General features: G+C 50.9%; 2 pseudogenes; both read left to right on the forward strand.

Moving 5' to 3' along the window:
• Window positions 1-8,515: 8,515 nt before the first annotated feature.
• LOC139280357 (U2 spliceosomal RNA) lies at window positions 8,516-8,754 on the forward strand (annotated as a pseudogene).
• Window positions 8,755-8,898: 144 nt separating this feature from the next.
• LOC139280373 (U2 spliceosomal RNA) lies at window positions 8,899-9,136 on the forward strand (annotated as a pseudogene).
• Window positions 9,137-12,163: the final 3,027 nt, after the last annotated feature.

Genomic DNA, 12,163 nt, shown 5'->3' on the forward strand with positions numbered 1-12,163 from the left:
GACACCCGCAAAGCCTCCCTGATAAAGTGCAACATCCCCACTGACACCTGGGAGTCCCTGGCCAAAGACTGCCCTAAGTGGAGGAAGTGCATCCAGGAGGGCGTTGAGCACCTCGAGTCTCGTCGCCGAGAGCATGCAGAAACCAAGCGCAGACAGCGTAAAGAGCGTGCGGTAAACCTGTCCCACCCTCCCCTTCCCTCAACGACTATCTGTTCCACCTATGGCAGGAACTGTGGTTCTCGTATTGGACTGTTCTGCCACCTAAGGACTCATTCTAAGAGTGGAAGCAAGTCTTCCTCGATTGCGAGGGACTGCCAATGATGATGATGATGATGTGCTCAAGTCCCTGGAGTGGGACTTGAACCCGCAACCTCCCGACTCAGAGGTGTGCCACAGCTGACACAGCTGCAGAGTGTTCTTAAAAAAAAACAAAATTTGACAGCGAGCCATATAAGGAGATGTTCGGGCAGATGACCAAAAGCTTGGTTGACGAGGTAGGTTTTAAGGAGCATCTTAAAGGAGGAGAAAGAAGTAGAGAGGCAGCAAGGTTTAGGCAGGGAGTTCGGACCTAGGCAGTTGAAGGCACCACCACCAGTGGCAGAACGATTAAAATCAAGGATGTTCCAAGGTGGACCACAGTGGCTTAGGGGCATTATATGGCTGGAGGAGATTACACAGATATGGAGTTTGTCTCTGAGGGCTGTATCTACATTGGGGGTAATTTCAGCAGCCGGCGAGGATGCTGTTAATTTTACACGTTCAGCTTCTCGCACCCCAGCATCGCATAATATAAATTCTGCCCATGGTCTGCCCATTATTCATTTTAATGATCAGAAATCGTGGGCAGTATTGGCAACGTGTCCTGCTGGAGAGCGAGGCTTCCTGCCAAGAGCAGGAACTCATAAAATGACGCCCATTATAAAATATTTTATGAGCTCTGTTGTTAGTTATTTTTCTCCTCCCTATTTTTGCGGTGAGAATAGGATGTGTGCCGACAGGCAGGCTGGCTCCCCCCTAATTCCAGTCCTGACCAAGCGCCGGCTCCCCATGCTTTAACCGCTAACCTCCCCCCCCGCCACTCATTTATCCCCGACGACCGAATCACATTTTCGTGGGCCTCAGATTCTAGGAGCTAGCGTTTGCAAGGTGAACCGTACAGACCCAACCCACAGACATCACTCTGCCACAACCCAAACCAAACCTTGGAGCAGAGAAGGCAAAGAGGAGATTCGATAGAGGTGTTGAGAACCCTGATGGGCTGGAAATTCGGTCGGAGGGTTTTTAAGGCGCTAATGTCGATCTGTCGTTAAATTTAGCGCCGGAAAAATGGTTTGCGACGGCAGCCAAAAAATTCAGCGGTTGGCCCCCTGAGAGTGGAGTGGAGCGCTAGGGAAGGTGTTCCACACCTCTCTCAGGGCGCTAGGCCGGGGGAGCAACTGAATATCCCGCGCTAAAGAGACGGCTTCGGAGCGCCCTGAGAGAGGCAAAAAACGAATCGGAACAAAAAAAACACAAAAAATATTCCCTCTACATTACTCACCCCAAATAAAATTAAATCGCAAAAAATAAAAATATCACTCACGCGTACCTCACGCAGTCATTCCTTCCCGTAGCGCCCCGAGGCAGCTCTGTACGCCAGCTTTCTCTGGCGGGGTCACTAGGGGGCGCTACGGGTGCAGCGCGAACCGAATGTTGCCTCCGTGCCGATACCGGGGGCGTTGCACACCGGCGCGGCGCTCCCGGGCGAGACTCAGCGCCGCAGGTACCGGCACACGGAATTTGCCGAGCGGCATGAATGCCGGCGCTCGCGGCTGCAAACCCTTTAGCGCCCCTGTTCTGACCCTCTCGAGGGACGCTAATCATCAACCATCCGATGGATGGGCCACATTGTCCGCATGCCCGATACTCGACTCCTGAAACAAACGCTCTACTCCGAGCTCCGCCACGGCAGGCGAGCCCCAGGAGGGGCAGAGAAAACACTTCAAGGGCACCCTCAAAGCCTCCTTGAAAAAATGTAACATCCCCATCGACTCTCGGCAATCCCTGGCCCAAGACCGCTCAAAGTGGAGGAGGAGCATCCGGGAAGGGGCCGAACACCTCGAGTCTCTTGGCCGGGAGCCCGCGGAAGCCAAGCGCAAACAGCGGAAGGAGCGCGCGACAAATCAAGCCCCCCCCACCCACCCGTCCCTCCAACCACCGTCTGCCCTACCTGTGACAGAGTCTGTCGGTCCCACATTGGTCTCATCAGTCACCTTAAGAACATAAGAAATAGGAGCAGGAGTAGGCCATACAGCCCCTCGAGCCTGCTCCGCCATTTAATATGATCATGGCTGATCCGATCATGGACTCAGCTCCACTTCCCCGCCCACTCCCCATAACCTCTTATTCCCTTATCAGTTAAGAAACTGTCTATTTCTGTCTTAAATTTATTCAATGACCCGGCTTCCACAGCTCTCTGAGGCAGCGAATTCCACAGATTTACAACCCTCTGAGAGAAGAAATTTCTCCTCGTCTCTGTTTTAAATGGGCGGCCCCTTATTCTAAGATCATGCCCCCTAGTTCTAGTCTCCCCCATCAGTGGAAACATCCTCTCTGCATCCACCTTGCCAAGCCCCCTCATAATCTTATACGTTTCGATAAGATCACCTCTCATTCTTCTGAATTCCAATGAGTAGAGGCCCAACCTACTCAACCTTTCCTCATAAGTCAACCCCCTCATCTCCGGAATCAACCTAGTGAACCTTCTCTGAACTGCCTCCAAAGCAAATATATCCTTTCGTAAATATGGAAACCAAAACTGTATGCAATTTCTGGGTGTGGCCTCTGCGTACAGTTTTGGTTTCCATATTTAAGAAAGGATATACTTGTTTTGGACGTAGTTCAGGGAATCTTAGAACTCATGTTAGTGTGGACAAAAACAGAGAATCTCAGCGGGTCAGGCAGCATCTGTGGAGAGAAAAACAGAGTTAATGTTTCAGGTCAATGACTCTTCGTCCCTTAGTGTGGACACAAGTCATCCTCGACTGCGGGCGATTGCCGAAGAAGAAGAAGAAGACATTTGATAATCGACCAGATGGTTGAGATACCAGCGGTTTAGTGTTACCCAAAATATTTCCCAGTCCCTCCACCCCAAAAACACCATGCGTGGAAGGCCTTATCCAGAACTCCCGTATCCGGCACCATTCCTCGTCCAGAACCATCCCAGCCACTTCGACATGAACAAATTGAAGTCCTTCCTCGCTGCCGACTCCCGCAATCGCTGGCCTGACCCTGCGATCCACCGCCTCCCTCCATGATCTCTCTGCCTCGCTCCCAGCCCCAAGCCAGCCAGCCCCAATATCCCCTTGCTCAGTACCTGTACCATCCAATTTAACGTAACCACCCCTCATCCAGAAAAATCCCTTATCCAGAACAGGCCAGGACCCGAGGGATCAGGATAAGGGAGATTCAACCTGCATATAAATATATATATATATTCCATCAATGGACATGAAATTGAGAATATTATTTAATCTTTCTGAAGGTCATGGGTTCAGGATTTGCAAAGAAACAGGCCTTTCGGACATATGTGTGTGCACTAGGTCCGTACAGCAGGGCTGGTCTCCAGTCATCTTGGGTAGCCCTTGCCACTGGACCAAGACCTTGCTCCGTCAAGCCTGTGTGGTGGCTGGTGTGCAACGGCCACCCCACATTAAAAGAACTCGTGCACAGGCATCTTCCACCCTTCAAGATGTCAGGTCCCTCATGGAAACACCTGAGAATTATTTTTTTTTGGTGTGGAAGCGAGTCATCATTAACAAATGCTGTGGAACTGATCCTGCAGATCAGGAGCACAAGGGAAATAATTTGGGGAAAAACAAGCTAAATTTCTTACATTGTCCAGGGACATTAGGACTGAATGGCTAGGTGTTAAACTGACCAGTTAAATGAAACAATGAAAAGATTCGCATTTATAAAGGAGAAAAGGCACACTCATCTGCTGGTTAATTGTTCATTCTTTGAGGTTAGAGACTGACTGCAGAACCACACATCTCAGTCTGACTCGCAAAGAGCTTCTCACTGCTGTGATGCCATTGTCTTGCAGTTTGTCTACCATCAGAGCACCATCGGAGCAGGCCGGGGAGCAGAAGGAGCAGCACGTGCTGGAGCAGGAGAGCAGAGGCAGTGAAGAGGGACATTACCAAGATCCAGGTCGGTGATTGGAGCGTGGGCAGGTACAGCAGGAGCAGCGAGGTCGGGGCGAAGGAGCGGCGAGAGATTGTAGATGGAGGTGACCAGGGCCCAGGAGAGGCGTGCGTTCGGGGCCAGAAGAGGTGAGGGCCCAGGGGCAGCACGGGCCAGCCCACACTGCGATATGTGTGCGCACTAAGTCTGTTCAGCAGAGCTGGTCTCCAGTCATGTTGGTTAATCCTTGCCACTGAACTAAGACCTAGCTCTGTCAAGCCTGTGTGGTGGCTGGTGTGCAATGGTCACCCACATTAAAAAAATTCACGCACTGACATCTTCCACCCTTCAACATGTAGTTCGGGATCTGGAATATTAGTTCGGAATCTGGAACACTGAAACGCCTGTGAACTCATACCCTTTTGGCGTGGAAGCAAGTCATCCTCGCTTCGAGGGACTGCCGATGATGATGATGACGATGTACAGTCCAATAAGGGAATTGCAGTCTCTGTCACAGACAGACAGTGGTTGAAGGAAAGGGTGGGTGGGGTGTCTGGTTTGTCGCACACTCGGTCTATGGGCCAGGGATTCCCAGGTGTCGGAGGAGATGTTGCATTTTATCAGGGAGGCTCTGAGGGTGTCCTTGAAACGTTTCCTCTGCCCACCTGGGGCTCGCTTGCCGTGTAGGAGTTCCGAGTAGAGCGCTTGCTTTGGGAGTCTCGTGTCGGGGCATGCGAACAATGTGACCCGGCCAACGGAGCTGGTCGAGTGTGGTCAGTGCTTCGATGCTGGGGATGTTGGCCTGATCGAGAACACTGACGTTGGTGCATCTGTCCTCCCAGGGGATTTGCAGGATCTTGCGCAGACAGTGTTGGTGGTATTTCTCCAATGATTTGAGGTGTCTACTGTATCTGGTCCACGTCTCTGATATCGAAAGAGTGCCATGGGATCTTTTCCGTCCACCTGAGGGAGTATACGGGGTCTCGGTTAATCGTTTCATGCAAAAGGCGGCACCTCTGACAATGGAGCACTCCACTGTAGTGTCAGCCTAGATTTTTGTGCTCAAGTCTCTGGAGTGAGATTTGAACCCACAACCTTCTGACTCAAAGTGTACTACCCACTGACAGATAGTTTGTGATGTAGGGTCTACACCTGAAATGTTAAGATATCTTTTCTGCCGTCAGATACTGATAGACCTGTTGTGTTTTCTGGCCTCCTGTATCTGGCACCACCCCTTGTCCAGAACCATTCCCAGCCGCTCCGACATGACCAAATTCAAGTCCTTCCTCGCTGCCGACTCCCGCAATCACTGGCCTGACCCCGCGATCCACCATCCCCCATGATCTCTCTGCCGCACTCCCAGCCCAAAGCCAGCCAGCCCCGATATCCCCTTGCTCAGTATCTGTACCATCCAATTTAACGTGACCACCCCTCGTTTAGAAAAATCCCTGATCCGGAATAGGCCAGGTTCCGAGGGTTCCGGATAAGGGAGATTCAACCCGTATATAAATATATGTATATATATATATTCCATCAGTGGCATGAAATTGAGAATATTATTTAATCTTTCTGAAGTCAGAAGGTCGTGGGTTCAGGATTTGCACAGAAACAGGCCATTCAGGCATATGTGTGCGCACTAGGTCCGTGCAGCAGAGCAGGTCTCCAATCGTCTTGGTTAATTCTTGCCACTGGACCAAGACCTAGCTCTGTCAAGCCCGTGTGGTGGCTGAGGTACAACGGCCACCCCACGTTAAAAAAATCCACGCACAGGCATCTTCCACACATCTCAGTCTGACTCACAAAGAGCTTCTCACTGCTGGGATGCCATTGTTTTGCAGTTTGTCTACCATCAGAGCACCATCGGAGCAGGCTGGGGAGCAGAAGGAGCAGCGTGGCAGAATACCACTCCAGGGAGCAGCACGCCCTGGAGCATGAGAGCAGAGGCAGTGAAAAGGGCCGTCATCAAGGTCCAGGTCAGAGATTGGAGCGTGGGCAGGTACAGCAGGAGCGGCGAGGTCGGGGCGAAGGAGCGGCGAGAGATTGTAGAGGGACGTGATCGGGGCCAGACTTGTTTCCACTCTAAAAGTGAGTTCTCAGGAGGGGCGAAGGAGCAGCGAGAGATTGTAGATGGAGGTGTCCAGGGCCCAGGAGAGGCGTGAGTTCGGGGCCAGAAGAGGCAAGTGACCAGGGGCAGCACGGGCCCAGCCCACACTGCGATATGTGTGCACACTAGGTCTGTGCAGCAGAGCTGGTCTCCAGTCGTCTTGGTTAATCCTTGCCAACTGGACCAAGACCTAGCTCTGTCAAGCCCGTGTGGTGGCTGGTATGCAACGGCCACCACACGTTAAAAAAATCCACGCACAGGCATCTTCCACCCTTCAGGGTGTAGTTCAGGAACTGGAATATTAGTTCGGGATCTGGAACACTGAAACACCTGTGAACTCATCCCTTTTTGGTGTGGAAGCAAGTCATCCTCGATACGAGGGACCGCCTATGATGATGATGATGTACAGTCCATTAAGGGAATTACAGTCGCTGTCACAGGTGGGACAGACAGTCGCTGAGGGAAGGGGTGGGTGGGACTGGTTTGCCGCACGCTCCTTCCGCTGTCTGCGCTTGTTTTCTACATGCTCTCGGCAACGAGACTCGAGGTGCTCAGCACCCTCCCGGATGCACTTCCTCCACTTAGGGCGATCTTTGGCCAGGGACTCCCAGGTGTCAGTGGAGATGTTGCATTTTATCAGGGAGGCTTTGAGGGTGTCCTTGAAACGTTTCCTCTGCCCACCTGGGGCTCGCTTGCCGTGAAGGAGTTCCGAGTAGAGCGCTTGCTATGGGAGTCTTGTGTCGGGGCATGCGAACAATGTGGCCCGCCCAACAGAGCTGGTTGAGTGTGGTCAGTGCTTCGATGCTGGAGATGTTGGCCTGGGTGAGAACATTGATGTTGGTGTGCCTGTCCTCCCAGGGGATTTGCAGGATGTTGCGGAGACATCGTTGGTGGTATTTTTCCAGCGATTTGAGGTGTCTACTGTATATGGTCCATGTCTCTGATATTGAAAGAGTGCCGTGGGATCTTTTACGTCCACCTGAGGGAGCATACGGGGCCTCGGTTAATCGTTTCATGCAAAAGACGGCACCTCCGACAGTGCAGCACTCCCTCAGCACTCCACTGTAGTGTCAGCCTAGATTTATGTGCTCAAGTCCCTGGAGTGGGATTTGAACCCCCAACCTTCTGACCCAGATGCAAGTGTACTACCCACTGAGGCCCTGCTGACAGATAGGTTGTGATGTAGGATCTACACCTAAAATGTTCAGATATCCTTTCTGCCGTCAGAAACTGATAATAGACCTGTTGTGCTTTTTGGAGTTTTTCTGTTTAATTTCAGACGTTTCAACTTCTGAACTTTTTCCTTTTCAGTAAAGGTCATGTTGGCAGAAATTGGATGTAGAGTATCTGGAGCTGTGAGAACTAATTCATTTTTTTTCTAAGTATAAAGATAATTACAGAGAGTAGTGGGAAATGCAAAAATGTTTCACTGGAGAATGACATTCAGAGGCTGTAATTTCTGCTGCTGCAGAAACCGCTATGATTAGAAAGCAGTCGTAATGGCTTTAAAACAACAGCATACGCAATTAGCTTCGTCTCCTCTTTTCATATCGTGTCCTCACCATCCCCTGTTTATAACCAGGACATGGTTCTCCTAATCTCTGCCCTGCCTACGTAACCTGAATTCCCTCCGTGTTAGCTGTGGCTCAGTGAGTCAGAAGGTTGTGGGTTCGGGTCACACCCCAGCGACTTGAGCACATAAATCTAGGCTGACACTCCGAGGGAGGTGCCGTCTTTCGGATGAGACGTTAAACCGAGGTCCCGTCTGCTCTCTGAGGCGGACGTAAAAGAACCCGTGGCACCATTTCAAAGAAGAGCAGGGGAGTTATCCTCGGTGTCCTGGGGCCAATATTTATCCCTCAATCAACATAACATAAACAGATTATCTGGGTCATTATCACATTGCTGTTTGTGGGAGCTTGCTGTGCGCAAATTGGCTGCTGCGTTTCCCACATTACAACAGTGACCACACTTTAAAAGAATGTCATTGTCTGTAAAGCGCATTGGGACGTCTGGTGGTCAAAAAGGCGCTATATAAATGCAGATTATATGCATTTGCAAATGCATTACCTCTAGTTTATGTAGGTTCGAATGTGGGAGGCCAGCCAGGAGTACGTTGGAATAGTCAAGTCACGAGGTAACAAGGACCCAGAGGTGGAGCAGCGTGGACAAGACCAAGGGAAGGCACAGCACGGGCCAAGAGCGAGGCTGTGAGGTGGTGAGGCTCACATTGCGTATTATGAATTTATCGCTTCTCAGCCTTTTGGCTAAGATCATGCGTAACTGACCTGACAGGGGAGTAGCCACCATGACCTCCGGGTGGTTCTCCCTGGATCAGGAAGGTATATGCTTGCTTTTTTGGAAACAGGAGGTGGGTGGGGTGGCTTGACCCATCCACCTCCACGGAGGTGTGTGGGGGACCTGACCCATCCACCTCCATGGCACGAACCTGGTATTGCAGTACTTCCAGGAACGGTGCAGTGGCTCTAGGCCTTTTGGCTAAGAGCATTGGCGCAGAGTGATCCTTGGCGTGTGCAAGGTGACCTCTGGCGTTTGTGATTTGACAAAGAATTGGAACGATTGGCTACGAATTTCAAAAAAAAAAAAAAAAAAATATTATGAATTCCACGTACGCTTCTCGGCCTTTTGGCTAAGATCATGCGTAACTGACCTGACAGGGGAGTAACCATGACCCCAAAGTGGTTCTCCCTGGATCAGGAAGGTGGTTCTCCTATGCTTTTTGGAAATAGGAGGTGGGTGGGGTGGATTGACCCATCCACCTCCACAGAGGTGTGTGGGGGGCCTGACCCATCCACCTCCATGGCACGAACCTGGTATTGCAGTACTTCCAGGAACGGTGCAGTGGCTCTAGGCCTTTTGGCTAAGAGCATTGGCGCAGAGTGATCCTTGATGTGTGCAAGGTGACCTCTGGCGTTTGTGATCTGACAAAGAATTGGAAAGATTGGCTACGATTTAAAAAAAAAAATTATGAATTCCACGTAGAGAGAGATCCTGTGGGAAGGAGGACAGTAGGAGTATGTTTGAGTTTGTGTGGATGTATTGGCACATGCGGCAGAGCTTGGTCTCCAGTTGTCTTGGATCCCCTTGCCAATGGACCAAGCCCGTGTGGCGGCTGGTGTGCAATGGCCAACCCACATTAAAAGAATTCACGCACAGGCATCTTCCACCATTTAAAATGAGTTCATCCGTCAACTCATTTTTACCGTGGAAGCAAGTCACCCTCGACCCCGAGGGACTGCCTATGATGAGGGTGATGATGACATAAATGCAAGTCTTTCTTTCCATTCTCATGTGCTCTTTGGCCACATTCCTGATCCGAGCCCAATCCATCAATCATCCTTATATCTCCCCGTGGCCATTCTCGGGACCTTCTCTCGGGCTTCCTGTCAGCCAGACATGCCAGCTTTCACCTCCCCTTTTGTGGATTTTTCCCTCTCCCCTGCCACTCCAATCCCTTCCCCAATCGATCACTCCTCCTCTGCTGTCCTGCTGCTATCCCAGGCCTGAACCCCCCTTAGATCATCATCGTAGGCGGTCCCTCATATCGAGGATGACTTGCTTCCACACGGAAAAGGGATGAGTTCACAGGTGTTTCAATGAAGGACCTAATATTCCAGATCCCGAACTACATCGTGAAGGGTGGAAGATGCCTGTGCGTGGATTTTTTTAACATGGGGTGACCGTTGCACACCAGCCACCACACGGGCTTGACAGAGCGAGGTCTTGGTCCAGTGGCAAGGATTAACCAAGACGACTGGAGACCTGCTCTGCTGCACGGACCCAGTGCGCACACATATCGCACAGTGTGGGCTGGGCCCGTGCTGCCCCTGGGCCCTCGCCTCCTCTGGGCCCCCTTGCATAAGCTCACAGCGACCCTCTATGCCTCTCTGCACATTTTCAAAAGGGCCCATGGAAACAGCTGCCGTCACTTCCTTACACGCGACAACCCCCCACTGCCCCATGCTCCCCTCCCACACACCTTGCGCCCAGCGCTTGACGTTCAATTCTGACATTAATCCGTCGGGGGCTAATCCCAATGAGCTCCTTCCCATCCCGCTCACTCCAGCCAGACCACCACGTCAGAGTGTCAGCGGATCAGCGATCATCGCCGCTCTCCATAGACCCCTCCTCATTGTCTGTTCACTCGCGGACAAGGCCTTCTCCATTCAGACTGGTTGTTCTCTTTGGAACAGAGGAGGCTGAGGGAAGACCTCATTGAGGTGTTTAAAATTATGAGGGGCCGAGGTAGAGTGGATAGGAAGGACCTATTTCCCTTAGTTGAGAGGTCAACAACCAGGGGGCATAGATTTATAGTAATTGGTAGAAGGATTAGAGGGGATTTGAGGATAAATCTTTTCACCCAGAGGATGGTGGGGGTCTGGAACTCACTGCCTGAAAGTGTGGTAGAGGCAGAAACCCTCACCACATTTAAAAAGTAATTGGATGTGCACCTGAAGTGCCGTAACCTACAGGGTTACGGACCTAGAGCTGGAAAGTGGGATTAGGCTGGGTAGCTCTTTGTCGGCCAGTGTGGACACCATGGGCCGAATGGTCTCCTTGTGTGCTGTAAATTTCAATGATTCCGTGATCTTATTGTTGGCAGTTGTGTATCTGGTGTACACCAGGTTTGGTCATCCATCACCAGATCTGGTTGGACCACATCCTTACTCTCCACTGCCAAAACCATCCCCTACTCCAGGATCATTCTGGAGAGCAAAGTTAACCCACGGCTTCCTTTTGGCACTATCAACCACTCTCGAATTTCACCCTAAACCCCTCTGCCTCACCACCTCCCGCTCCCCCTTAAAGACCCTCCTTAAAACCAAGCTTTGGTCACCTCTCCCAATAGCTCCTTATTTCGGATGAGACGTTAAACCGAGGCCCCATCTGCCCTCTCGGATGGATGTGAAAGATCCCATGGCACTATTTCGAAGAAGAGCAGAGGAGTTATCCCCGGTATCCTGGCCAATATTTATCCCTCAATCATCATAACAAAAACAGATTATTTGGTCATTATCACATTGCTATTTGTGGGAGCTTGCTGTGCACAAACTGGCTGCCGCGTTTCCTACATTACAGCAGTGACTACACTGCAAAAAATATTTCATTGGCTGTAAAGCACTTTGAGATGTCTGGTGTTCGTGAAAGGCGCTATATAAATGCAACTCTTTCATTTGGCTCGGCATCCATTTTGATCAGGTTATGCCTCTGAGAAGCACCTGGGTACATTTTTCTATGTTAAAAATGCCAAAGAAATTAAAGTTGTTCTGTCCTTAGCCTTCCTGGAAGCATTGTAGTTGGGGCATGTTTCCCACAGGTATATCTACCATCCTGTACCTTAACCCAGAAGGCCCTGCTTCCTGTGTGAGGCTGCTTGCTCCCGAAGGGAACACTATGGAGTGATAGCCCAGGGGCACCAAGACCGGTTCCAGCACCTGAATTTCTGCAACTGGCTGTGATCAGGTGACAGTCCGGTGTGGGAATCAAATCTGCTGCCGCAGAGCCTGTGTGGCTTAGTGTTATATCGGGTGGTGCCTTTACCCACTAGGCCATCGGGCAAGGGCCCAGTGATTAGCTCAGTAACCAGTTACTCTCCCAATGGCTGGTTTCTGGGCCAACTGTTGCATGGCATACATGCTATAGCTGCTCAGACCGCCAACCGCTAAAACCATAACTCCCTCCGATGGCAAACTGCCTCAGGTTTATGCCGTTGTTGAACATGGTGCAACCAGTGTAGTTGCAGGATGGAAATTAGATGTTTGGTGTGCACTGCCTCACAGGTTAAAATGCATTATAAAAGACTTAAGAAAGACTTGCATTTATATAGCGCCTTTCACAGCCACCAGATATCTCAAAGTGCTTTACAACCACTGG

The sequence above is a fragment of the Pristiophorus japonicus genome, chromosome 14 (genome assembly GCF_044704955.1).
Source record: "Pristiophorus japonicus isolate sPriJap1 chromosome 14, sPriJap1.hap1, whole genome shotgun sequence".
NCBI lineage: Eukaryota > Metazoa > Chordata > Chondrichthyes > Pristiophoridae > Pristiophorus > Pristiophorus japonicus.